We start from the raw sequence: 27,593 nt of genomic DNA on the forward strand, positions 1-27,593 counted from the left end.
TACCCTGCGGATTCCCCACGAAAGGGGGTTCAGGTACACAAGGAGAAGCACTCACTTCAGTATATACAGTATATATAGTATAAATGGCCTATGAGTCACAGTAAGAGGGACCCAGTATATTCACAAAGCCTTTTGAAACAAAAGAAAAATAGAAGTGACAACTTGTATACAAATGAACTGGAACTAAAGCTGGCATTCTCCATTGCTCCCAAGTCTCGCTTCCACGGCTGCCAGAACATGTCTATCAAAAATAGAAGCAGGCACAGATAACGCTCCTTTTCTCCTGCTGAATGCCTGCTGCTAAGGTGGGGTTTTCACCTTGCTGCTCATTTCCCTTTGTTGGGGAATTATTCCCTCCAAGTACCCAAAGGCTCGCTGAGACCACAGGTATCACCTGTTAAAGCTAGCGAAGCATATTTCACTACAGAAGGATGCCAGCACTGAAGGCACGATGCAGAATCACTGCTACCTCTCTATACCTCATCTTTCACGAGAAGCAGCTCTGCAGATGCAGAAGAGCCAGAAATAATTTCACTGAATTTCACTGAATTTTTTTTAGAGTTGGAAGGGACCATAAAGATCATCTAGTCCAACTCCCCTGCTGAAGCAGGATTGCTTAGAGAATGCTACTCAGGACTGCATCCAGGCGGGTCTTGAAAATCTCCAAAGAAGGGGACTCCACAACCTCCCTGGGCAGCCTGTTCCAGGGCTCTGTCACCCTCACCGTGAAGAAATTCTTCCTCATATTCGAGTGGAACCTCCTATGTTCCAACTTGTGCCCGTTGCCCCTCGTCCTGTCACTGGGGACCACTGAAAAGAGTCTGGCTCCCTCCTCCTTCAACCCACCCTTGAGATACTTATAGGCGTTAATAAGGTCTCCCCTCAGCCTTCTCTTCTCCAGACTAAAGAGTCCCAGCTCTCTTAGCCTTTCTTCATAAGGGAGATGCTCCAATCCCTTAATCATCTTTGTTGCCCTTCGCTGGACTCTTTCCAGTAGTTCCCTATCCCTCTTGAATTGGGGAGCCCAGAACTGGATGCAATACTCCAGTTGTGGCCTCACTGGTGCAGAGTAGAGGGGGAGAATGACTTCCCTCGACCTACTAGCCACACTCTTCCCTATGCATCCCAGGATTCCGTTGGCCTTCCTGGCCACAAGAGCACACTAAATAATGCTACAGGCTCATAGATTGAGGACAGAAGGGACACAGCAACACAGCAGAGGGGGAGAGGAAGGAGCCTAAGAAACCTTACAGTGCTGCTCTTCACACCTTGCCTCCTCCTCCCCACTCCTTTTGCCTGCAGACTGTTTCCTCTCCCCCATGGACCTGTAGCTTTGCCTCTTCAAAAGCTGGCTTGCAAACAGAAAGACAGACATCACTTAGGAAAGGTTTTTCTAATGATAAAAAAAGGCTATTTATTCAGGGCATGGCAGAAGTTAATAGGATGATGTTATTCAACACAGGCAGAGCAACCACACAGCTCTGGTCTAAAACAACTTGTAGTAGTGTGAAGAACAGATAACAGCAATATCTTAGTGAGGAATTACCCTCTAAATGGTTCTTCTATCTGGTGGCCTCAGGCTAAGGCTTTGAATTGTCTTGAAGGAAGATGCCTCTGGTTGATCCATGCTTAATTCCCACTGTAGGGAAGCTCATGTCAGCTCTGTGCTGCACATCTGTTTAACATAAACAGACAGATTTTGGTAGCAGTAAATTGTGCCACAAATGGCTCCACAGAGGTGGGAAGCCTCATTTGGTCTTCAAAGTAACCAACTTCCTACAGTAAATTTAAAAACTTCAGTGCTTCAAACCATGAAGGACACCTGCATGTCATTAAGTACTTAATGCTGAGCATACAGCTTTCTGGGTCACCATCTGTTCAGCAAGAGCACCAGCTCCTGGCTGCTGTTCCCCAATTCTGTGTGCTCCAGAGTTTGAACTCTCAGCCTTGGCAGCTCACAACTACCCAAAAGGTAGCATGGATGGATCTTCTGTGTCAGCAATACAAATACAGTGTCCCAAGAGAGAACAATTCAACCAGGCAGAGTTCGGTAAAGTCTGTTTAAGGATTAGGAGTTAATCAGAATAGCTCATAATATACATGCCTCTGTTTGTTGTATCTACCACTGCCCTTCTAATCTCATCAGGGTGCCTGCTTATCTGCAGTTATCTGGCTCTGGTAATACTTATTGTCTGTGTCATTTAAACAAAGTTCTCTCTTGTGCTAGAAAGTTTGCTATCTAGGCAACTACTCACAGAAGAAAGTTCAAAATTAACGTGCCCTCACCTAAACAACAAAACGTGTTGAAAACACTTTTTTTTTTTGTAGCAATCGGAGGAGTTACCTGCACAAAGCTAGAGAAGAAATACCTCATCAGCTCTAGAAATCCAGAATGATATTCCCTCTGCTCCAGAGGAACCAGGTTGGCCCAATGCTGGCACTTCTATCCAAAGCTTTCAGCCTACAGCTTCAGCCTTTTGAAGCTGAAACAACAGATGGTTCCACTATATCAACATCATCATTAACTTAGGCAACATTAATCATGGAGATAAAACAAAAGGTAATGGGTCCTAATGGTCACTGGGGAAGCATGACCTTTGCATAAAACAAAGCAAGAGAGAACACAGGCTGATCTAAGGCCTGGGGAACTGATGTAGGCTATAACCACTTTCCACATCACAGGCTTACAATTTCTGCTTTTTGCCCTCTGTCCTCCCCACCCAAGTCGTATTACACATGAAAACTCAATTTATGGAAATGTACTTTGTGGAACAGTTAGTTCCATATTCTGAGGGGAAAAAACAAGTTTTTCCCATTTGGGAAAATCCTATTTGGGATTTGATCTTTCAGAACCTTCTCAAATAAAGCCAGCAATTTATTATAGCTATAGCCAGTACTCAAATTGAACTCGAGTTTAAAGCTGCTAAGCTCCTTCCTTCTTCTCAATGAGAGGAAAATCAGCATTTCTCTTGATTCTGGGAACAGAACTGGCTTATCTACATGACTAGAAAAGCAAAAATAAAGGTCCATCAGTCCCATGAGCAAAGGAAGCCAATAAAGCTGACACCCTCCTCCTCTCTAATACCTGTTTCCTCAGTCTTGCAAAATGCAGAGGACTTCCTTATCCCTGCAAACCTGGCACTAAAAGTGGGTTTTAGTTTTCCCAACTAAAAGTGGGCAAGAAATAGCACACAATGGTGTGGATGCTCTTCTCTGAACCACAACACCCTAGTTTGATTTAGTTTATTTCACTCTAAAGATATGTTTACATTAAAAAATTGACTTGATCTACCTATCTCACAAATGCATGGTTTTCTTCATTCAGATTCACTTTTCTAAGAGGCTTTATACAGCCAAGACCTAAAGACAGTAAGACAGTTGTTGGATGGAGACCTTTTGTGCTAAAGGATCAGGGTTTTAGGAGTTAAGAGCTGTGGCCTGCCTGTCTGCTATCAAGAAAATATTTCTTGATTGGAAAGGAAAGTACACACTTACCTTGCCTTGGAATGGGAGCTAAGCAGTCGGGGGGGGGGAAACAAAATGGAAAAAAACAAAACAAAACAAAACAAAAACATCATAACCCACACGCTTAGAAAGGAAGAAGCAAGCAACTCTATACTTTGATGGTGAGTGCCCTCCCAGTGTGGCCCTTTTAGCTTCTATAATGTATGTTTCCCTGTTCACTCTGTTTTTCACAATGCTTGCCTCTATTCTACTAGGTTGACAGCAGCTGAGTTACAATTTGATATGATAAAGGGCAACACAAGAGGTGTGACTTGCAACATGTTGCAGCCTCTGTAGGAAGCAAACTGGCACCTAAATTACAGTATTTGTGTATTACAGTTAAAGAGACCTCCATTGCTTGTAAAAGCAGGACACATTTGCTGTCTTTTAAAGAGACTTCTGCTTTGCTGATGCGACCACATTTTACCTCTGAGCAGCTGAGAAAAACTGTTCTGTCGAGACAAAATGGATAGCCTTACACAAAAGACCCAAGTTAGTTCTGGAATCCATGACTCCACATTTGCCATCTACGTTTTGTAAGAAAGCTTTTGCGAAATTATCATCCTGCCTCCCACCATCAACACTGTAAAACAGTAAATTAGTTTGTAATTGAATTTTTCTTATCATGGCTTTCCCAAGTTAGAGAGGTCTTCAAAACTTGTTATTTTTCTTCCCTAAAACATTTATAATGTGGTTATCTGCTCTTCTTGAGTCTGTCAGGCAGACTAAGCTCTTTAAGCCGCAGAGTAAACTTTCTCCATCCATTAGTTTGTTGGAGAGTTTTTCGTTTCCTTTCTTTTTCTCTTTTGCACCTTTTGAAAACACTGACACCAACACAGAATGCCTTATCCTGTTATCTGTCATCACCACCATCGCCCTAGTCTGGCCCTCTCACGTATATGCCTAAGAACTGGTTTTAGACATTTCTCTACAGCACTACATTCAGAGCTCATGTGCTAATGCCCGTCTCCTATGAGCCCAAAAATCTTTCTTAGTCACTGCTTTCCAGATATTTCCCACTACATAAGTTTCATTCATACAAAGGACTAATACATGCTGTGCTAAGACACCTGCATCTTTATTTTCAGCCCTGAAAACACAACAGGGAAAATGTCACCCATCCCTAAGACACAGGCATGGGCATGGGAAGGAACAGGTGGAAAGAGGCTCCCTGCCTTTTCCTGGCACCTTTCCCCATTTCCAAAAAGGTCAAAAGAGGTTCTCAGCAGCCCCAGGCTTTTAATAACAATGCCAATACTCAGTTAGTAATGAGTTTTGCAATATTTAGCATTTTCCTTAAAGATTAAAGTCTAAAGTCTAATTCTTCATTATTTTTTAAAAGAAAAAAAAAAAAAAAAAGCATGTTTTCAGTCTTCAGCTTTAAAGAAAATACTTGAAAGTGTGACCGATGGGTTACATTAAAATAATAAAAACCTATGTAGAAGGTCAGAACAAAAAGTCCCATCGCTGTTTTGGATTTTCTTCACCTAGTGAGTTTTAGGCCAATATCCTGACAGGAAAGGGGGAGGAGTGGGGTTGTCAGTACTGTATTCAACGAGTATAATTACACTGAATTAGCACTAAGGGGTTTAGAGAGAGGAAAAAAAATACTATTCCACAGAGTTAATATAAAGTGGGCTTTCATGTACATACAAACCCACAAGGAGCAAGCTACTGCCTGCTGAGACCTATTTGAGAGCCAAGGGATTGATCGGACTCAGCCAGCCCTTGCTTAAGAAAAAAGCTGCAGTTGTGAATTACTGTAAAGCAGTATTCACATGATTGATGGGTTTACCCCCACCACCCCATTTGTTTCAAAGATCCATTTTGTCTTCTGTGGCGACGGTGTGAATTAACCCCTCTCACAACGGCTGGCTGGATTTTGCAAGACCGTTCCAAGGTCTAGGAGCTTGACGAAGCTTTTATCTTACGCAGCCATGTGACTGGAAAAATGGGAAAGACATGCTATTTAATACCCAGGCTTCTGAGGAGCACCATAAGACCAACCTCTTCAAATACTCTGCAAACTTTCTGCCATCAGACTAGCAAGCTCCTCACCTGCCTGGAGAATCGTCTTTGAAGCAGCTCTGCCTCTGATCTCCCTTGCAGTCTGATACTCCACCCACTTGTCCTTACATCCAAGGGAGCTTAAGGTATACTTATTTCATCCCTTGCCTTTTTAACCCAATTTGTGTCAGCGATAGATTTTCTTTCCTTTTTTTTCCCCATGGAGAGCAAGAGAAAGCCTGAACTGCCTATGCAGTAAAGAATCCACAGACTCCAGGTAGATTTGTGATGGGATTTCTCCTCAAGCCTCAGGCTCTGTAAAGTAAAAGCAGTAGTTAGAATGGGCAAGGGAATGGAGACGAACAACCAGAAATGGGCCCAGATCATGACTAGCTTTTAAAAAGCTCCTGAAATCTTTTGAATTGATAGGATGACACAGAAAGACAGATTTGCATGGAAGCCTGATCACATGCCTGCTTAGAACATGCCCACAGCATCTCAGGAATGGCTTATTCAGCTAGGAATAAATGTTTGTGTCAACTGCAAACTGCCCTGTGCTCTTCCTAGTTCCCAGGAAGGTACTACATACATGAAGATTTCTTATTCCTTTATGAGGTAAATGCATTGCTTAAAAGGGGGGAAAAAAACCCAAACACACAAACAACAGAGCATTAAATACTATTAGCTACACCAAGCTGGCTGCAGGCAAGTGAAACGCAACCTTCCCACGCACAACTCTGCAAACGCGTTTCACGCTGTGTCTGCACCATTTCATTTCTTGTCCTGGACTTCCATAAAGCCATGTCTCTTATCCTACGGCACCTCCTCTGTATTCACAGCCCTGTTCTAACCACAAGGAGAAAAAAAAAGCTGCATTGCCATCCCAGTGATCTGTGCCACTGTACTCCCCACCACCACACTGCCAGCATTTCTTAATCACTACCTGCAGCATCTGCTACCCCCCGGCTGTGTGAGAGTCCTTTATCGCAGCTACTCCACCTGCCATCCCAGGCCTGGCCCTGGAAAAAGGGCACAAGAGCATGTCAGCTCAGCTGGTTTTACAACAAACATTAGACAGGGGAGCTTCTTGGCATGTCCTGCCTTGGTTTGCCATGGCACATTGTAGAAGTTCTCTGCCCTGAGGTTTAGAGCACCTTGTAATCCTCTTCAGTCCTTTCTTGGACACCATCTTCATCTGCCGTGACAGTTACGGCAGATGTTGCAGGAACCCAAATGCTGCAAAAGGTCTCTGCCTAAAAAACCCAGCCTGCAAAGGGACAGCTGCTGAAGCAGCACCAAATGGGGTCAAACACATTCCAGCCACTACACTTGATTCTCACTTGGAGATATAAATTCTCAGGCAAAATGTGTCATGATTGAAAGCACCCAGCAGCTACATTAGTGCCTGTGCAAGAAAGTTATTAGTGACCTATACAAATCACAACTACAGCTCAGCTGTCCTGGAGTGACTGGGTTAGCAGATGAACACTCAGCATCCTCGGCAACAAGCAGAAACCAGTGTCAGACCTCTTCCTGTGATCCTACAACCATGTTTCCAAATTTTATGCATGCACATTTTATCAACTCCGAAGGACAGCATGTCTCATTTATCTGTGAAAAACTCTCTCAATTGCAGAGAAACCATACAATTTGTCAGGATCTTTTCCGCTTTTACTTTGCTTGTGACCTCTGTTGCTGTGATTTGCAAGTTCTACACGCGCGCTTTCTGCTCCACCATGCAAACAGGGAAGGAGGAGAATGGGATCAATGGCAGATGACGCCGGGACGTCACCAGAGCTGCTGCCAGCCTGCAAACCACACATATGGAAAAGCATACCATAAGACAAAACACACGTATGGAAAAGCACACCATAAGACAATGTCATGAATCCTGTGTGAGCCAGGGTAAGGAGGAACACCAGAGCAGCAGAGTACACTAGCATTATCAGTGTGCTAATATGACACTGCTGTGTTAACAGAGCCATCAAATCCCATAGAGCCACCATCCAAAGCTGAAGGCTCACTCCAGTCCCAGGAGGCCAGCGGTCTTTGTTTCTACCCATCGTATGACAAAAATGTTTCCACTGAGCTCTGATCAGCACACTAAGTTATTCTCTTCTCTCCCCCACCAAATCCCCTCACTGTGCAGTTCAGTCCAGCAGCAATAGCAGCTGGATGCAAACACAGGTATGCTACTAAGAAAGGTCAAGTTATTTCATTTCCAAAGCCTGTGTGCAGTGGAGTACCATTAAAACTAGGCACGTTTTTCTTCTTGTTCCACCTAAACAATTATTCACTTTAAACAAAAGCTTCTTCTTGTCACCCCTTCATTTGCCACGCTCTAGAGGTGTCGTAGGCAATGACCTAAAAGCACCATCATTAGAAACAGAAGGTTAACTGCAACCTCAGTTGGCTTCTGTTACTCCTGGTGCTGCATGTGTCACAGCAAAAGCTGTAACGCATTTAGCCACTCACATGATGACAAGGAGCGCTAAGCCCTTGTGCCAATTCACAGCACCCTACATAAAAGCCACTTGAGCTCATCAAGAATAGGAACGAGCTCTTTCTTAAGTCCAGCCCAATCCAGTTAACAGGCTTATATGGAAATGCTGAGAGACAGGGCTTACAAGTGGAAATGCACCTAACTTGCACACACTAAAAATTAAGGCAGAACGATTGTATGCACCACCTAGCTAAGGTTCGTAAATGCCTCTTTCCTCTCTACATACTGTTTTACAGATGCTTTTCTATAAAGACATGAATTTAAGAAAGTGCTCAAGTGACCTTTGTGATTAATAAACATTACTATAAATTTTGTTCCACTAGCACACAAAAAAATGCTGTTAAATACAGAAGCCCATTTCTGTCTTCTGATCAATTAGCCTTCCCTTCCTGCTCTTGGCATATGTTTGCGTAAATTGATTTGCTTTTGCTAAAGAAATGCCAACATGCATCAAAATAGGAAAAAAAGACACACAGAGGCTTTGAGAATTTTTGTTGTGACATCAGCTGGTGATAACGTACTACTGTCTGCTGAATCCATCACTCCATCTGTGCACAGAGATGCAACCTGGGGAGGGGGTTGGTCCTGACCTTCTGCTGAGGAGCAAACACATACACAGGTGCCTAAACCCTGTCCTCCCACACCACAGAGCATGACTAATAGCTCCAAAATGAAAGATGCAACAATAGGTTCCTCTTATTCAAAAAAAAAAAAAAAAACAAACAAACAAACAAAAAAAAACACCAAAGATTTGCTTTGGGATTCATTACTTAAAAGGTAATAACCTTAAAGTACCTATAACCTCAACTTGCTAAGTCCTGATTTTCCATAATAGAAACTGGGGGGGGATGCATCATTTTTGCCCAGAATATGAATAATTCTAGGAGTTAAATGAAAGACATTTTAGAAGTATAAGCGTTATTACAAGAAGTTAATATTAAAAACATTCTCTGTGAGATGCAGGGAGACTAAGTCAGCATCAAATTAATTGAACACAGCTAGACTTAAGGGAAAATGGGTAGTTTTCACAGGATATTCCAACTCTGAAAACATGCTTGTTTTCAAATAGTTGTCCATTTACCACAGCTGGAAAGCACCAGGGTATCAAATTAGACATATGTGAGTGCAATCAGCTTGCACTTCTGGTATCACAAACAGCTTACTGAAGCACAGTTTGCTCAGGTGTTAATCAAAAGAAGGCAGTAACACAAAAAGTGTTAATGACAAATTATACAGCCAATCTAAATAATAATGAACTTATATATTTAGATATGTATTTAGTTGCTTCAGTGGACTTTAGGTCAGGCCTTTAGCTAAAACAATTAGAGGGGATTCTTCTAAATGTAGAAAACATACATTCTTGAGCTATACACACACACACCAAGTAAGAAAGAGGAAGAAGTCAGAAGTACAAATCTGCCTTTTCAGGCTCTCTTCAACGAGCATTTCCTCACAGGGAGGTGCTTTAGGGGAGTGTTTCTAACAGCAAATGCTGAGCTACAGTCTTGAGGATGGCAGAATACAAGCCTCCAATTCAGACCAGAGATGATCAATGTGAAATACTTGGTGATCTAATAATGACGACATTACTATTTTGTAGAAATGTGAAAATGAGATAATTTTTATAAATGTTGTCTTGTCAGCATAACCAATTGATATGGTGGCAGCTGGTTTGAAGCTTGCAGAAGGAAGGGGTACAGTAAGTTAGTCTCAAGCAACGGAAAAGAATTGATTCAGGAATAAGACAGGTCTACTTTTCTAGACTAATTTCCAAAAGGAAAATTGACACAGTTCAGATATATTTCCGTGGGATGTGAATACAGAATTATATCACAATCCTCTGGAATCTCCACCCCAAAGTTACTACACGATAATGATGGATGCTACGACAGGGAGGTTGTCACCACTCCTAAGAGAACCAGGCTTCAAGCAGCACAGTACTTGGGAATCACTTCTTTCTGTACCCTACAAGGCTTCCTTTAATAAAGCATGCAAGAAATGAGCAAGGATATTCTGAAAGCATGCCAAAGTGCACTCACTGATGATACTCCTGGCCTCAAAGCAAAAAAAAACAAAAAAAAAAAAAGACTTTTTAAACATAGTTATGTAGTTTAAGAATTTATTCACTCACGAAATATCTTAAAGAGAAAGAAAATGGGAATCCAGCCCAAGTGAAACTAATGGGAGAGAACAACTTTGGCAGGTGAGATGCAAAATGGAGATAAAGAGATTGAAGTGCAAGGTTGAAGAACAAGGAGGCAAATACATAGTGACAAGTAATAAGGCATTCCTTAAGCACACAGGAACCTGGAACTCTAGAAGAGCTGGGGGGTCCGGCAGACTGTACCACGGACTACCCTGATGCAAAGAAGTCAATGAGGACAGAAAAAGAGATTGCACAGAAGGTAAACGGCTCCTCTGGTTCAGTTTTCACTACAATGCAGAGAAGAGAGATGCATACCCTAGGGTGATACAAGTAAAGAACTTGAGGCGGAACTGCCAGACAGTTAGGGGAAATAAAATAAAGTAAAAAAACAAACAACAAACCACAACCAAAAAACAGCCCTAGAAATTCACTTGCACTAAACTGCTGCTACTTTCCAGAGCTGAGAAAAATCAGTTAAAGGCAGGTGTAAACCAGCTAGCCTGAAAGAGAAGCCCCACAAACTAGTCTAGAAAACACATTTTTCACAATGATAAATCATGCCTTGCTAATCTACAAGAATCCTTTAAAAGCTTATCCTGGCTATTTTTCACTAGATGTAAATTGTTTGGATTTTTAAAGACTTTGAAGAAAGCTCTTAGGAGAGCTTGGTAATCTCGGGATAAGAGGTAAGGTCCTGTCACTCTTTAAATATTAGTCAAGGAACTGAGAATCCCAGGGTAAGAATAATAGTTCTTTGTACGGAAGGGAGGGTTGTACCACCCAAAGTTCAGCCTAGGATCAGGGCTGTTAAGTGCATTTATGAATTATCTGAAAGAAAGAACAGAAAACAAGGTAACAAAATGTGCTGTCCATATAAAAGGTTGTTAATCAACAGTACGGAGGTCCTTGTCCTTGCAACTACCCATGCAACTGGACAACACAAATATCAGATAAAATTCACCACAGACACACTGAAGTCTAACGGAACAAAAATATATATATGCTTACATACCACTATATACCAATGATTACTGAATTAATTTGTAGACATCAAAACAGTTCTGGAGACTAAAAATGTCATATCCCTGTGCTTAGTAGAAGAGACATTCTAGACTAGACAAAACTTCAGAACAGTGCTTCTAAATTTTTAACCTGTAATATGAAAAAAAAAAAAAAATTACTCCGGCAATTATAATGCAATTATAGAATGCCAGGTTAAATTTCAACTAAATGTGCTCACTAAAATAAGGGCATGAATTGTGAACACACTTAGAAATAAACCATCTGAAACATTTTGCTGATTTAAAACTAGGGGTGGGGCTGTAAAAGGCAAGAAACACGAAACATGAGAGAAAACAAGAAACATGAGAGAATGCATAATATTTATGAAGGGTGACCTACTACACTGTTTAAATAGCAGAGAGGTTAAAGCAAAGAGAAGTTTGGGTTATGAAAATAAGGACATTAGAGACACAGGAATTCAGAATTAAGCTTAAGGAAACCTCAGCTATTCAGAGTTATGGAAATACATCTTCAAAACAATTTAGGTGTGGTTTATCTGTTTGGGGAAAACTCCATTTCAGATCTATGCACATTTAAAGCTAAGGAAGATGAACACTACTTGCAAAGAGTTTTAAGCAGACCACATAATTCCAGTTTTACAGAACTTGACCCATGCTTTTCCAGCCACTTTCTTATCTTGTACAATTGGACTGCTACTCACAAGGCAGAATCATTGAATCATAAAATGGTTAGAGTTGAAAGGGACCTTAAAGATCATCAAGTTCCAACCCCCCTGCCATGGGCAGGGACACCTCCACTAGAGCAGGTTGCTCAAATCCCTGTCTTAGGAAAATTCAAACCTATCTCACAGCCTGACACAGCTTCTACTATAGAAGCAGTAGCAGCCTTCAATGGTTTTGCTTTGCAAGGCAGCAAAACTGGGACCAGACAGGAATCTGAGTAAGAAAACCAGAGAAGTAGGCAAGGCTGCCCAATGCAGACAGCTCACCTGGGATCAGCTGATGCAGCTTGGAAGTTCTGCTACTCCGAAAAGTTTTTAGGCCTAGAATACTTTTTTAAACCTATAGGAATAGAAGACATATATAAATGAGAATAAAATGAATATCCCTTTCATTTCACACAAACCACACATTGCATCAGGCAGTGAAGACTATACTTATCCTAGGCTAAGGGTCTACTTAAACCTGAACAAAGGCCAAAATGTCTTTTGCAACAGAAGCTATGATTATATAGGGAGCAAAAAAAAACCCCAAAATCCCAAACATCATGTCCTGTGGAGTAACTTAAAAGAACATGCACAAGTCTTTGGGAAAAAATGGAATCAAAATTCTATTCTTATTCAATTCCGTAACTATAGTAGTAATAATTTTCATAGAATCATAGAACGGTTTAGGTTTGAAGAGACCTTAAAGATCACCCGTTTCCAACCCCCCTGCCATGGGCAGGAACACCTTCCACTAGACCAGGTTACTCAAAGCCCCATCCAACCTGGCCTTGAATATTTCCAGGGATGGAGCATCCACAACTTCTCTGGGCAACCTGTTATTTTAAATAAAAATTATAAATTATTACAACTGTTTACAATCATTTTGTAAAGAAATAATTTTGTATTAGTTACCAATTATTAAAATTGCTTACAAGTGTTTACAGTTATTACAATTGTATGTACAATTAAAATTGTACATATCCATTCCATTCTAATTTTCAAAGGCATACTTTGAAAAAAAAATTAAACTGATCAGGAAACAATAAGTTTGAGAAAACACTCCTCATTCCCCATTGCTGTATACTGTACCACTCTTTGTGACACATCATGATCGTCAAAATGCCTCAATGAACATCATCCGCTGGACATCATAAAGTATCATGAAGAGCTTACTGTAGCCAATGTATCTATCTCATATGTAGGCTCAAGTTCTTGTTTCCATTCCCTTAATACCCAATTAAGTGCTGCAAGTGTTCAGATACACATCAGAATTTCACTGACCTGGAAAAGAAATCTTTGATTCAGTAACTCAAAAATTTCCATTTCGATAAGCCTTATGTGAAATATTTCAACCTCAATTTTTCTTGACTTAGATAATTTGCACTTCACAGACTTCTTCTGCTTTGGGTTTTCTGTTTGTTTCAGAGTTTCCTATTTAAATAAGACAAGAAATTCCCACCTACAATTACTTGAGAAATATCAGCTGGTAAAATCCTGACTAGAATTAGAGCCTTATTGCACATGCTGGAAGTGTCAATACAGAAAGATGTGAACTTGTCATTTATAGTACGTGTCGTGCAATTGGAAAGTCTAAAGTTAGATAAAACGTTTTTGCTATGCATCCCTGCAGTTTGGAAAGTTTCTCTAAACAGAGACTCGCTTTTGATGTGTAAAGCCCAATGTTGGGGCAAAGCGTCTACACATTTCATTTGTTTTCTCTATACAAACGCACAGTCTCCATACGCACTCAACCTACAGTTGTGGTTAGCACAAGAAAGAGGGGTTCTTATATAAAGCACTACTTCCTTGTACATATAGTCACAAATAATTCAAACTAAATTATAGTACATAGCAATTAAATGAACGAAGAACATGCTGTAATATACCACCTTGGCTTTTTAGTCCTTTCTTTGAACATCAGTATTCAATCTCCAGCCGTTCTCAAGAGCTCTCACCCTTTGTGAAAATTAGCAGAGACATGTATTTGGGCACAGAGAAGCAGCCAAAGAAAGGCCAGGACCATGTAGCACATTATGCTACTGAATAAGAAGAGGTGTTTGTAAATACTATCTCAGTGGCAAAAATACTAAAAGGATCCATAAATGTTTTTTGAAAGCAGCCTCAAAATAACTTTTCTAGATACAAGTTATGCTTAAGAGCAAGAAGTTCACCCACTTTTCCTCCCATTCCCACCCCTTTTTGAACTTAAGATTTTTTCACCCAATTTTGCAGGTAGTTAGGGGCAAGGAGAGAAAATGTTCCCCACTTTCCTACATTTCTGATTCCAGACAGCTTTAAAAAAACTGTTTCAGATGTTAAGCCATAATGTTTTCTCCCTTCAGAGGTAAAACTGAGGCCTGATCCCAGCGGGAAGATGGCAGCCTCCACCTCTCATCAGGATAAAGTCTGAACCTTCACAGCACCAGACATTCACGCAGGGACAGGTTTTGGCAAGGGGTTATGCCCAGCCCACACTGCACCTTGGACAGGCTTCTACATTTACATTGTCTAAGGAAATCCCACTATTCTCAATGAGGTAACTCATAGTCCATAAGCTGTTCCAATGCACGAGACGTGCAAAGACTCTAGCTCAAATTTCAAGCTATTGAGAGACTAGACTGACACCTTTAAAAACACATACACCTATGATCCCAATGGCCACTCAATACTAATGAGTCCAATACACAAACTAAACTCCCTGTCCTGTTTAAAGACCTGTTCTTGAGCCAACAAACACGAAGGGAGTGGAGCTTGCCTTTTTCTTTTTTATCACCCCATAAACATGGTTCTCACATGATTTCGCAAGTGCAGAGAAATTCCTGAGAACTAGACTCAATGTAGATATCCCTACTTAGGCAGCCCATGATCTTTGCAGATGTTGATAAACCCTCTGCTGGTGGATGATCTATTTATGACTAGTAATAGAAGGAAAACAAGAGCAGCCTTTAGGCTCCTCTCAACTCTGTAGGTCTTTGGTCAAAGTGGCCAGAAGATCACCATATTGTAACTGGCTCCCCCATGGCTTTCTGTTGGTATTTTGTGGGGTTTTTTTTCTTCCCTGCTGCATAAGTATCCCTAGAAGAGGAGGAGGCCCACAGCACGGAGCAAGTATGCTAATGCCATATCATCCTAACTGCCATGCCAACGGCAATCGCACACACGCCCGCTCACACACTTCTGCCAAATAATCACTTAAGCAAGCATCAACTACAGAGATTAGCAAAAGCATCTGACAACACGCAAATCAGACAAGAAACATGGGCTGAAGGGACAGCTTAGGAAAGTGAGGATTTAATAAGAGAAATGACATGAAGTTCCTGAATCAAAGCTTGCAGTATTTTTGGAAGATTTCTGAAAATCCTATCTGTTGGCCTTAGATTTATTTTTTTTCCACCCCTCAGTTCCTACTGCATATCAGCTGCACCCAGGCAGGCTTCTAATAAAAGCAAGTGACTCTTGCACAAACAAAAACAGCTTTGTGACCTCTGGGAAGGCATCAATCCAAGCAAACAACCAGGCAGTCAGGTGGCACAAGCTACTGGGAAGCAATCAGAGCATCTCAGGGGCCTTTCATCAGCACCAGAAGGAAAGCTAAGCCACTACCATAGAAGACTGGGTTTTCAGCACAAATCACCCTAGGTAGAACAAGAAGTTCTACTTCTGTTTAATATAGTGGGGATGGGGAGGCTACTTCTGAAGACATAATTTTTATTGTTCAAACTAAAGGAACAGTGTTTTCCTACCAGAATTAAGGCAGAGTATCAGAACAATCTCTTGATTTGTCTTTAATTTATTAAAAGGTGTTTCACTCCAAAGGCACTTTCAATGAAAGTAATGAAATTCTGCTGCAAGAAGCGCAAGAAGAGTCACAACTGTTTACCAGATTATAACTCATTTGTGTCTTATTTTGAAGAATTTGTCACCAAAACAAAGGGGTGGCACCCTTTCTAAATTTTAGGCTGAATTTTATAGTCCTTATTACGATGAAGCTCTTGCTGAAGCATTAACTTTGCCTGAATAATGGTTAGAGGATGTGTGCCTAGTTTAGTATTAATCTCTGCTTGACAGGAAGAATATGATTCTTAGAGAGCTAAAAAAGATCTCAATGTGGAAATGGAAGAAGTTCCGTTGTCCAAAAGCAAAACGTGACCTTGTAGCGCCATAACACTGCAGAGACAGCACCGTATTAGAGCTGCCACCTTTCTACCAAGCTTGTTTCTAAGTCCCTTCCTGTGTCACTTTCAAAGACAGTAGGCCTTTAAGAGATCCATCCATTACCGTCTAACAAAGTGTGTAGAAGAGCATCACAGAAATGTTAAAATGGGCATTTTGAGCCAATGTGAGTCCTCCAACTGTTGCTTGCATGCTGTAAACCTGAAAAAAAAAAAAAAAAAAAAGGACAAACCACCTGTAAAATAGTTATTTTTAAGTATGAAGTTTTTGATATGAGAACTACCTACACACAGTATTAAGTACATTTTGGATGCTGCTGTCACGGAGGCAAAGATGCTCCAGACTGTGAGCCTTCTGTTGCTGGCTACAGATGGGCGCATACATTTGCACTGCACTACTAAGGCTCTTTTGCACTTTGAGATACATGATATGTGAGAAGTATAGCTAAAAAAAATAAATACATACATAAATAAATCTGTTGTACTAGTGATCCAGTCGAAACAAGGAAGCTTTAAATGCAATAGTCATATCATCTTTAGTTGGTTATGAAACTAATGCCAATGCTCACATGGCTCTGAGAAACAAAACCCAAGAACAAAACAGGTTTTGTGCCTGATATCCAATGTAACTGAATCTGAGAAGCCAGTTTAGTCAATTTCGTTGCTTGCAATCAGACAGGGACACTCCAACTTCCACAGATAGCTATATATTTACTGCTTGTGTCAACGCACAGGGAATTCCTCCTTTCTTATATACCCATAGAGCGCAATTATCTGTTTTTTACCTTTCTAATCCTTAGGAACAGCCTAAAGCAACAGGCAGATGCAGGTAGAAAAGTCAGACGGTGAAGACAACAGCGGAGTGGTCTATTTTCTGTAATGAGCTCAGAAGATCAACACCAACTTTGCACTCAAGGCTCAGAAACAGGCTACGTCCACCTCGTTGTCGGCATCCCTAGTACTGTGCCAGTCTCCACTGCCACCTGGACCAGCCCCACTAAGACAACAGAGCATCAGCCCAGGTGCGTAGAGAGAGGCTTGCTGACGGAAAGAAGAGCCCATCCAGCCTTCTCTTCCCTCCAAGTTGTTCTGTCTGGTTTTCCTCCTGGTAAGAGAACTTGCACAGATAGCGAGTTGTTCCAAAAATAGTTTGAAGATGGCAAAAATTCTATTTTGTTTACACTGTTAGCTAGCTGAGGGCCAGTATCAAACCAAGCATTTGGACCGAGGTATTAAAGAATTTCCCCTCTTCCTCTTCCCTCCCCACAGGTACTTGATGATAGTATCATCTACAACTAAGTAGGGGATGTTTACAAGGTCCAAGCCACAATTAATGAGGAAGGAAGATTTTTCTAACCTCCCATGAAACATTTAATGAGCTCTGAAATAGTGCTGGCAGGCCTCAGAGGAGAAAGGTCCTGTTTAAAATTGAACTTTCCAGTTTACTAAATGGCAGTGGACTGGAGCCCCAAACACTATTTATTTTCAGAGACTATTTTTATCAGAAAATACCCAACTCCCGTAATGCTCTTCTACTCTAAAATTCTTTACCCCTCTGTTGTAGCTGCCATACCATCAATGGCACTTGCCAAGCAACATGCTCCTAGGGGCCCAATTAAGAAAAGAATACATTTTTCTTAATGTAATGAAACTGGATTTTGCCTCAGACATAGTCAGCTCTACTCCTCACTTCCAGAGGTTATCCACATTGAAATCAGAATCTGCTATTCTGGGAAGGCAAGGAAGGGCAGAGACTTTTTGGAGTGGAGGGATGGAGGGGGTGGAAATCACCTGGCTGCATCAGTAATATATCTAGCTCTTTATTATATTCACATTCCCCCTTCTCATCTCCCATGAAACTGCCAACAGCTGTGTTCTCTCAACCTTCGGTCTGAAAGACATTAAAAAGCGGTCTGCAGGATGACTACAGTTTTTAAAAAGAGTCACTCCCACATATGTAAGCAAGCAAGGAAATGAGAAAAGTTAAAAAAAAATAATAAAAAATCATCATGGTGCCACTGCAGGAGGTAGAGACAAATATTTTAAATGGTTCAGTGATTCTATTCCCTGGAATAAAATAAGGTGAGACATATTGGCCAAGAGAGCGTCTAGTTTGGTAAAGTCCCACTGACCCTTTCTACCATGATGAGGTAAGCCATTGCCGAAAACTTAACAAATTGAACTACTTTAGTACCACTACATCAAACACCACCTGCAAAAGGGCCTTTTAAGTCTTAAAGGTCCTTACTTCTCACTAGTGAAAACACTGTAGGAGCCTAAAGAGGGTCTGAAAAATATTAATGAACTTGGCATCACAAAACCGGTTCTTCTGGCAACTTAGAGCAAACAAAATTATAAGCAGCAAATTCCAACACTGGCTGCCAACTCTTATTTCATGGGTTGGATCAAGCTCATGTTAAAGGTAGTGGAATTAAAGAGTTTCTCCAGCTGATGACCAACTGTTTGATGCAAGATCAACGGTTTGCAAAGCATATTTAAACTAAAAAAAAAAAAAGTCTACTGGTCTTTATGTAGTGTCTATTACTGTTGGCACAAGTAACAGGTATCAGTCCCTTGGAAGTTAATGACATACAGAAGATACGCCTTTTCTCATCTTGTTTAGCTGCTGCTGTGTCAATCTACAGAGACACTGCCATACCATTTCTTACACAACTACAATGCTCTGTGGGTTATTGTAGTAAAACACAAACATCCCCATTACAGAAGACATTGCTTGTTCCTTTAATTTCATTTTTCCACAGTGCTTCTGCTGAAGAAAGCTGATGGGAGACAACTGACTCAAATTTCTTCCAACTCTCCTCAAATGCACACTGAACACTTGACAATGCCCACTTTTCTATTTTCCTCTTCACGTCTCGGAGAGGACCCTCTATGTATTCAGAGAAGCACAATGGAGAATGATTTCCAAAGCATTAACTTGGAGCCATTGAGACTTGGATGTTTTCAAAATGACTCTATTGTGCTCAAAGGATTCTAGACTACCCCAGCTACTCTAGAAGAGAGTCTTTTCCCCTTTCTCAGAACGTCCATCCCTCGAGCCATCCCTGGAGTGCATTGTTGGGGCTGATTCCTTAGTGCAGCGAGTTCCATCAGTCAAAGCTCAACAGATACAAATAATATCAGGATATGGATATAAATTAGTGCGACAGACCCTAAATAGTTTTGACAGGTTTAGTAAGTATATATAGCGACACAGAATGCTATTCCCGCTGTCAGACATCAATATGTAGACAGAAGATTGGGGGCACCATGGAAACTCAGCGACATAAGAGTGGTATTGATTGGATAGAAAATGAGGCTGCAATTTAAGCTTAAGGCTGCCAGAGATGCCAAGAATGGAGAACGACCTCCAGCAGTGAATTTTCAGCATAAGCTCCCTGTGAACAAGCCAGTCCAAGAAGGATAAATCAGCGACAAGCTCACCAGGGATATGGGTCGACCGAATGCCGGCTACCCTAAGCAGATGAGAATCACTCTGTGTGTGCGCGCGTTACAGTGACCTAGTTCGTTCAAAGACAGCATTTTGAATGGTTTATTATAGAGGCTTGAAACAAAGAGATTTCCTCAATTAAAGTCCTGAAATGAATCCTCTAAATGAAAATGCTTTTGATACACTGATCAGCAAGAGGTTGTAAATATCGAAGCAAAGCATACATTGTTAAAAAACAGTTCCCACAGAAAACACCATGGTTGGGAGTGTAGATAATGAGGGGGCCTGAACAGAGAAGGAGGTTTCGTGAGCAATGCCAGGTCCATCCCTAATGCCTCAGTCTTACACTGAAACACTTGTTACACTGTAACACTTGATAAACCCTACCTTCCCTGGCGCAAAACCACCCGAAAATAAAATAGAGTATGATTTAAATGAGTGTGTTTTCAGAGCTCCTGTAAAAGATTATTTTTAATTGTTATCTGTGGACTCAGGAAGAACTGTTCCCAGAATGATAAAGAAGAAACAGAGGATATGACAGGGAAATACCTTGCTGGAGCCGCAACTGCTGAAAGTCAGCTAAGTAATAATATTCACATTAGCGACAGAAAGATGAATCTACACAAAACATCCATCAATACAGCTGTGTCAGGAATAAGATAAGCCTCCAAAGTGTCCTTAGTGTCAATGTGGGCGTAGAGGAACACAAGCATATGGCACTGGGATAGCAGCACTATGGTTTGTAATACTATAGTAAGACCAACCTTATGCTGGCAAGGACACACCAGCCACAGACCGCGTCTCAAATAACTGGTGATAGACATCTGGATAATTGCAAAAAGTCTGTTTTTCTTAGGCCACTTCTACACTATAAGCAAAGACTTGCCATTTGTTAAAGATGTGTTGCTGGCTTCTCTTTTTTCCACCTAAGAGCCTCCTCTGGAGCACGCTAAATTCAATAAGTTTCTGTCCTTCAATTTCGTCCAAAGCTTCGTAAGTCACCAAAGAGTTTAGCTTAGCCTGGAGACAGGGGTATATTAAACCCCTGCTTTCTTTCCATTTAGAGAGAGTCACTAAACTATGCAGCAGGGTTTTTTTATTGCTGGGTTTTTTTGGTTTGTCTTCTCCAATGAAGGACCCTCTCCATTCACTTCCAAATTTTCATTACTACAGCAAATTAGCAAATTTTGTCACAAATATGCAGGTTCCTTTTTCCCTTCAGACCATTTCTCTTGATCAAAAGTTCAGACTTTTTTTTTTCTTTTTCTAAATTCGTATTTCTTTGCAGGGACGAAACAGAAATACACAGAAAAATACCCTATAAATTTTGCCTTGTAGATCAGCTCGAGTACACTGTCCAGAAAACGTAAAAGGCATTTCTTTATAACAACCTCTCCCATATCCTTCCCGTCTCTCTCCATCCCTTCCCTCCTCCTCCTCCTCTCTAACACAAGCAGTTACACATTCAGTCTATTTTTTTTTCCAAAAACTTGAACTTTGCTAAAACCTCAGAACAATCAAGCCCCAAGGGGAAAACAAGGAAAGGGCAGAGAGTTCAAGAGTCGATGAGCCACCGGTAAAGCGTTCTTCCACTGTCATACAAGTCATTTAGAGCAAACACAATCTAGTTAAAAAAACCTACCACTACCCATAGCTGCAGGGTTATCTTGCAGAGAAAGATTTAATGCATGTTGCAAACATGTCCACCATGCTCCTAAGAACCAACTAGTCTCTAGGGCTTACATCCTAGAATCCAGCTTCAGCACGTAACACTAAGCTAATACACAGTAGATATTCATCACCAAGGCAAAACATTTGCGGTGTAGAAGAGAGAAGTGTGCGACAGCCAACTGGTACATGTAAAAGGAGCAGATGAGCTCCCGAAGAATGAAGACTACCTTTCCCCTATAAGAAGCTCTCTTTTAAAGATGAGAGGATGAAAGAGGGCAAGGAGTTAGAAGCATCAACGTTGGAGATCGTAACACATTTGCAGAATAGCGTGTATGCTCAACAGGAGGAAACTGTTTTTGCCATCATTAACTCAGATTTTCTCCCAACCCATCCCTTCAGAGGAAGTCGAAGACACAAACTAAGGACGGCAGTTTTAAATAGATCTATCAGCACTTGCTTGATTCAGTTGTTTCACCAAAAACTAGGGAGAGAGAAGGCTATGTCCCAAGAAGAATATCAGTTAAAGTGCTCGGTTTGAGGGTACGATTTAACCTCATTATCCCGACTCTCTTCTGGGACGCTCCTGGCACAGGGCAACTGGGACCTGCAGGGGGTTTGCCGCTCTGAGGTCACTCTGCTGCCCTTTTGTCCTCTCGAAACGGACCAGCCCGAGGACTCCTGCCTCCCTTCCCCGCTGGGTCACGTCCCCCACCGCCACCTCTCTCCTCCTCACCCTTCCTTCACTTTTTAACGCTCCCACCTACCGACCCACCGCCGCCACCCCAAACAGGGTAGCCGTCAGGCGAAGCAGCGCTGCCCACCGCCCCGGAGAGCGGCGGGGACCCCCACGTCACCCCGTTTCTGTTCCCAGGCACCCCCGCCTGGCCCTCGGGCAGGTGTCGGCGGGGCCGCAACTGTCCCCCACTTACCCGGCTGGGTCCGGGCTCCCACAGCCCCTCTCCCCGGCGCTCGCCGGGCGGCGAGAGGAGGAGAGATGGGGCCGGGGCTGCGGATCCCCGCTGGGGCAAGTCAGCCGGGGCTGGGACGAGTCCCCTGGAGCCGAGGCAGGGCGGGGGTACAGCGTTTCCCACCCTCCCCTTGAGGAGCGGGGCACCATCCCTCCGGCGGACCCCAGGAGCCCTCGCCGCCCCCTCGGACTTACTTCGGGCGTCAAAAAGCTCCTCTCCCGCAGCTGAGAGGGGCGAGCCGCGGGCGTCCCCGGTGAGCAGCGGCTGCTACTGCTGCCGCCGCCGCCGCTGCGCGTCCCTTCGCTTCCCCACGGACGGGCTCGCCGGCCGCCGCCGCCTCACGCCCCGCTCCTCGTCTCTCTCTCTCCTGCCGGAGATTTCTCGCCGAGATTTTTATACTGGAGGCAGGGAACCTGATCCGCGCTTTAACTCGGCAGAGCCCAGGCTGCGGCGAAGGCGGCGAGAGGAGGGCGACGGGGCAGAGCGAGCGGCCGCGCTGCCCCCTCATGTGATGCGGCGGGGGCGCGCCCGACGGGCGGGTCACCCGCGGGGCAGCCTCGCCCCCACCGTAGGGGACGGGGACGGTGTGGGGCGGAGGGTGGCGAGGGGGCGGGACGGGACGGGACGGGATGGGATGGGACCGGGGGGGCTCAGCCGGCGGAGGGGCTCAGCGGCAGCTCCCCGTGCTCCCGGCGGGGAGGCGCGGCCCCCGCGACGGCGGAGCCGGCCCACCGGCCGGTAACGGGCTTGTAAGGCAACTTCCCCTCCTCTTCATCACGGCACCCCCGGCCGCTGAGGACGGGGGAAGCCGGAGAGCGAGGGGCGGGGGGCACCTTACAGTACCCCCCCGGCTGGTGCGGAGAGTCCCCGGGGCTTCAGCTATTTTTCCGGGCACAAACATCCACAGCCTTTGGCTGTCAGAGTTTGGGGAGCTCTAACTTTTTAGCCTCGCTGACTTTCAGCTTGCCCCTTAGCCGGCGGCAGTGCTGGACCGGACACACTGCTGGCGGGGGGGGGAGGGGGTTGGGGCGTGGTGGAACAAAAAAAAAAAAAAAAAAAAAAAAAGAGTAAGAAAAAAAGAAAAAACCCAGCTTTTCATTTCAACTTGGGCTGAAAGTGCCATGAGAACAACTTTTGTCATGGCGTTTCAACACTTCTGGTTGTAGTGGTTCCTGGACCACTTAAATCAAGGCTTTCATTTAAGAGCAGGCTTTTCCAACTTTTAGGTTCATTACATCCATTGGAGTGTTCCCCAATCCACAACTTAATTTAAAACTGAGTGGACTTGTTCCAAACTCCAGGCAATTTCTGTGTAATTCCCCATCCGCAGAGCAAGTCTCTACCTTGATTTGAAAGACTGGGCCCATTGACTGCTTGGGTCTCAGCTGGGCTTGCAGCTTGCAGCTCCTGCTCCAGGTTTGCACGGAAATCCAGTTCAGATTCTTCTCCTGTTTCCCGAGGAATGAGCTAAAAAAGTAATTTGTCTGGCACCGTACACATTGCATCATCTAACACCTACCATCTGTGACAATGAAAAGCACTGTGCGGCTAGTCCCAGCGTGGGCTATTGCACCCACCTGGAGTCTTTCTTAGAAAAGTAAACTACTCCTTTCCATGCACACCTTGGCATCTTCTTTTCATCACACAGTTATGTGTTTAGTCCTGGCATGGCTGTTCAGGATTTGCACCACCAGCAGATTTAATGACAGTGATGTAATTTAAAACAACAACTTTGATTTGCAGTCTAAAGTGGTGGCTGGAGATGGAGAGAATATTCTTTCGAGCAGCTGGACGAGTGGAAATGAGCACTCAATAGTAAACTTTGCCTCCATGCTTCAGAGCATGCAAACTGAATGGTAACTTGCCCCTCCCTGAGGGCTTCTCAAGGAAATCTTGGCATCACGGTGCTAAGCACTATGAACATCTAGAGGAAGACACTTTTCATCAAAAAACACCTGGTAGCGGTCGACATTTCGACCCCTCAGAGTTTGTCCATACAACCACAATAACGCATTTCAGATGGTCAATCATAGAATCATAGAATGGTTAGAGTTGGAAGGGACCTTAAAGATCATCTAGTTCCAACCCCCTCACCATGGGCAGGAACACCTCCCTCTAGACCAGGTTGCTCAAATCATGTCTGAGTAACAAAGAGAAAGTAGGAAAGATGACAAAGACTGATCTGTAAGTTCACCTTGATTGAAACAAAAAGTGATTTCAGTGAAGCGGGTTAAGAGATTTCTTCCTTTCCTTAGACAAATCTGAGTCTTAGCTAAACACTGAAAACTTAACATTTTCAGCTTCTCAGAAAACAATGGAAACTTTCCGCAGAAAGCAACTGCTCTTCACAAGGATATGCATGATGTTAGAAGACTCATTTGTCCACCAAATTTTAGAAGTAATGTCAATGGACAATCTTTGACCAAATTTACTCATAGCTTTTCTCCATACCTAGTTTTCCATAGCTCAGAAATTAATTTCCTGAAGCTGAGTTTACATGCACAGAAACTAGTTTTCTGTGATACAGCTTGGGATTTGACTCAAAAAGTCCGAAATAAAACTGCAGTCAAGGTTAACACAGCTGCTCAGAGGACAAGTTATGGTCTAAAGCACCTATGACTGAAAAAGAAATTATCTCAGTTTTCAATTGACAAAAAGTAAATGTGTTTTAATGTTAATGTTATTTCTGTTCCAATGGCACCTTGAGGCTTAACAGAGGTTTCCATTGCAACAAGCACTGTACAAATACAGAAAGATATTCTTTGCCCCAAATCGCCCGCTATGTTTGATGCCTTTTATATTAATGGAGTATAACACTTGGATTTCTTGACCGAACCTTTGATATTGAGATAAAACTCAAAGGCATAGAAGGAGGTGAGACAATGCAGCAGTCTGGGGAGGACCAGTATAACTTCTTTTGTCAAGAAAACGTCACCGACTATATGTTAATCACAGCCTGAAAGGTGCCTATTATGCTGGCTCCCAGTGGCAAAGACCAGGGCAACATGGACAAAAGGGATAGATGAAAGATAAGCTATGATCATTTACTTGACACAGAGATATTTTCCTTATTAAAAGAACTGTGAAGCTGGAGAGACTTATCTCCAGACCTTCTCTGCTGTTTTGTCTCTCCTGACTGTTTTCCAGCCAATGCTTTATTTCCTATACGATCTCTGGAACTACAGCCTAATCTGCCATTCTTGTGACATATAGAAAAATCCATACTGAAAAAATAGTTTTTGACTATTACTTTTCTAGTACAATTAATATAGAAAGGAGAATTTTCTTGCAGATTTCTAGTGATACTTATCTTTAAAATCCTCAACATTTGTTTATAGCTGCTGGTTCCACTCTGAGCAAAAAACAAAGGTGAGGAATGGATGGGCAGCTGTAGAAGTCCAATTTTGACTTTCATGTATCTTCTTTGCTACCCAAACCAAAAATTGGCAACCTAATGAAAGAGAGAGACACAACTGAATTTTCTTTTAAAAAGGAAAAGTGAAGGTTAGGGCTACAAGCAGTTATAAAAGGATTTTTGATTGATGCCACATGCAAACACTCTCATAAATAATCCAAAAGTATTAGACCCCAATTAGAATCCCAATTCAATCAGTAAATGTTCAAGGCAATTTTGGGAAAAGAAGCTCCCAGCATTAAACATGGTTTGTGCCAAAATGTAGAAAGCCACCTATAATAAATTTCCTCTCACTAAGGGATTTTATTTTTTTTTATTTTGAAAAGAACCAAATTTTCCCCCGAAGCTGGGTTTTTCAGTACTTTTAGGTAGCCATTTCACAAGCCACCTGAAGAACGTAGTTACTTGGATCTCATCAGCTTCCAACAGGAGTTTGCACTTTTTTCCAGAGATGCCCTTGAAAAAATTTTGACTCTAAAGCTCAGACTACAAAGTCAGAGGGCAAGGCTTTTTGCAATTTTCTCCCAAGAAGCGCTTCACCATTTTTGGTCCCACTGCTGAGTAGAATGAAGCTATACTTTTCAAAAAGCCAACATCACCCCATGTGCACCAGTTAAAAGGTCAGCTTGGGCTGAGCTTGCTGTGTTTGTTTCAGATATGCTGTAAATATCAATTTCTTTCTCTCGCCCTCCCTAGCCATCAGCAACAGCAGCTCCAGGAAGATGTAACGTGATTCCAGGAAAGCAAAGAAGAGAACTCGACAATAGTTTAAAGATTTTTTTCACCTTTTGCTCCATTGTTGTTCCCAAGCTATTGAGCTGCCAAACCCTGGCAACTGAGTGCCCCACATCCCCACTCCTGCGCTAAGATCAGATTTCCATTAGTGATACTGAATTATTTAGTGAATGCATCGAAGATTGAAATCAACTACTGAGCTGTGTACCGTCTCACTCTATCTTTCATTTCAAGCCTGCACAATGGCAGGCGTATTGTCACAGAGACTATCAATCCTATAATTAGAGTAGAAAAATCCATGGAGTTCAAAAATAATAATTCATACCTCACTCTGGTATTAAAGTAATTCAGTATATAAAAAAACATTTTTCCCAGATGTATGCGGAAGAAGGCAAACAGAGAGCATGGACCCAGGAAAGTTATTCTTTCATGCACATATGCTAAAAACTTAAGATTTGAAAACAAAGTCACTGTCCCAGAACTTGGTCTTAAGCTTCAGTCACCAAACCGTGAATACATGTTGTAACTTTACACATTTGACTGATTCTATTTTCTACAAGGGGATTACAGCTCTTGTCCTCAAAATTATTCATGTGCATACATCTGCATGTTGCAGTTTCAAATCCACAAATATAATGCAACACAGCAGGTCTTTCCAGATCCCCAGCATTTAAAAGACTGCTGTTCGTATGTTGCCTTCTCGCACTGTTTTCTTCTTTTGTGCTGGCAATCCTGGGAATGGAAGTTCTACGTAGCCAGGATTTGAAGACTATTTTATATTAAAAAAAATAAATCTTAGCTATGGTAAAAAAATTGCTGCTTTGCGTACACTATCACTTTTTCTCCTATTTAAATAAACATACTCATTTCACTCCAGTTTCACAATTTGAGGTGAAGTATAAAACAAAACAAAACGGCATTTCATTTTGGAGGGCTGAGCAAAAGCTACCATGATTGTTCTGTCTTCTGGGGTTTTGTCACTATGTATTTCTAGGTAAAAATCAAAGCAAAAGGCAGAAACAAAACGTTCTTCCATTGAAACAGAACCAATAAAGTTGACGTTTTCATTTGGTGTCAAACTTCTGGCAGAAAATTACTGAACAAATAGAAGGCAAATTTCCTTTTCAGTTTCTCTCAGGAAGAACTTGATTTGCTAATACCTATTTTTTCTCAAGCCACTATACCCACGTGCATAACTACTCTATGAAAGGACTGGCTTTAGAAGTAGAGAAGGTAGTACTTATAATGCCACCGAATCAGTCCTTGATACTTCATTAAGACAGTCAGCTAGT

The 27,593-nt window shown here is 42.3% G+C and overlaps 1 protein-coding gene across 1 annotated transcript in view; it reads right to left on the minus strand.

Moving 5' to 3' along the window:
• PTN (pleiotrophin) overlaps window positions 1-22,662 on the minus strand; it is a 77,859-nt gene extending 55,197 nt beyond the window's left edge. The window contains exon 1 of the mRNA XM_074168145.1: window positions 22,346-22,662. The gene's annotated coding sequence lies outside the window, so the exon portion shown is untranslated. The remainder of the gene's footprint in view (window positions 1-22,345) is intronic.
• Window positions 22,663-27,593: the final 4,931 nt, after the last annotated feature.

The sequence above is a fragment of the Numenius arquata genome, chromosome 2, assembly GCF_964106895.1.
Source record: "Numenius arquata chromosome 2, bNumArq3.hap1.1, whole genome shotgun sequence".
Taxonomy (NCBI): Eukaryota; Metazoa; Chordata; class Aves; order Charadriiformes; family Scolopacidae; genus Numenius; species Numenius arquata.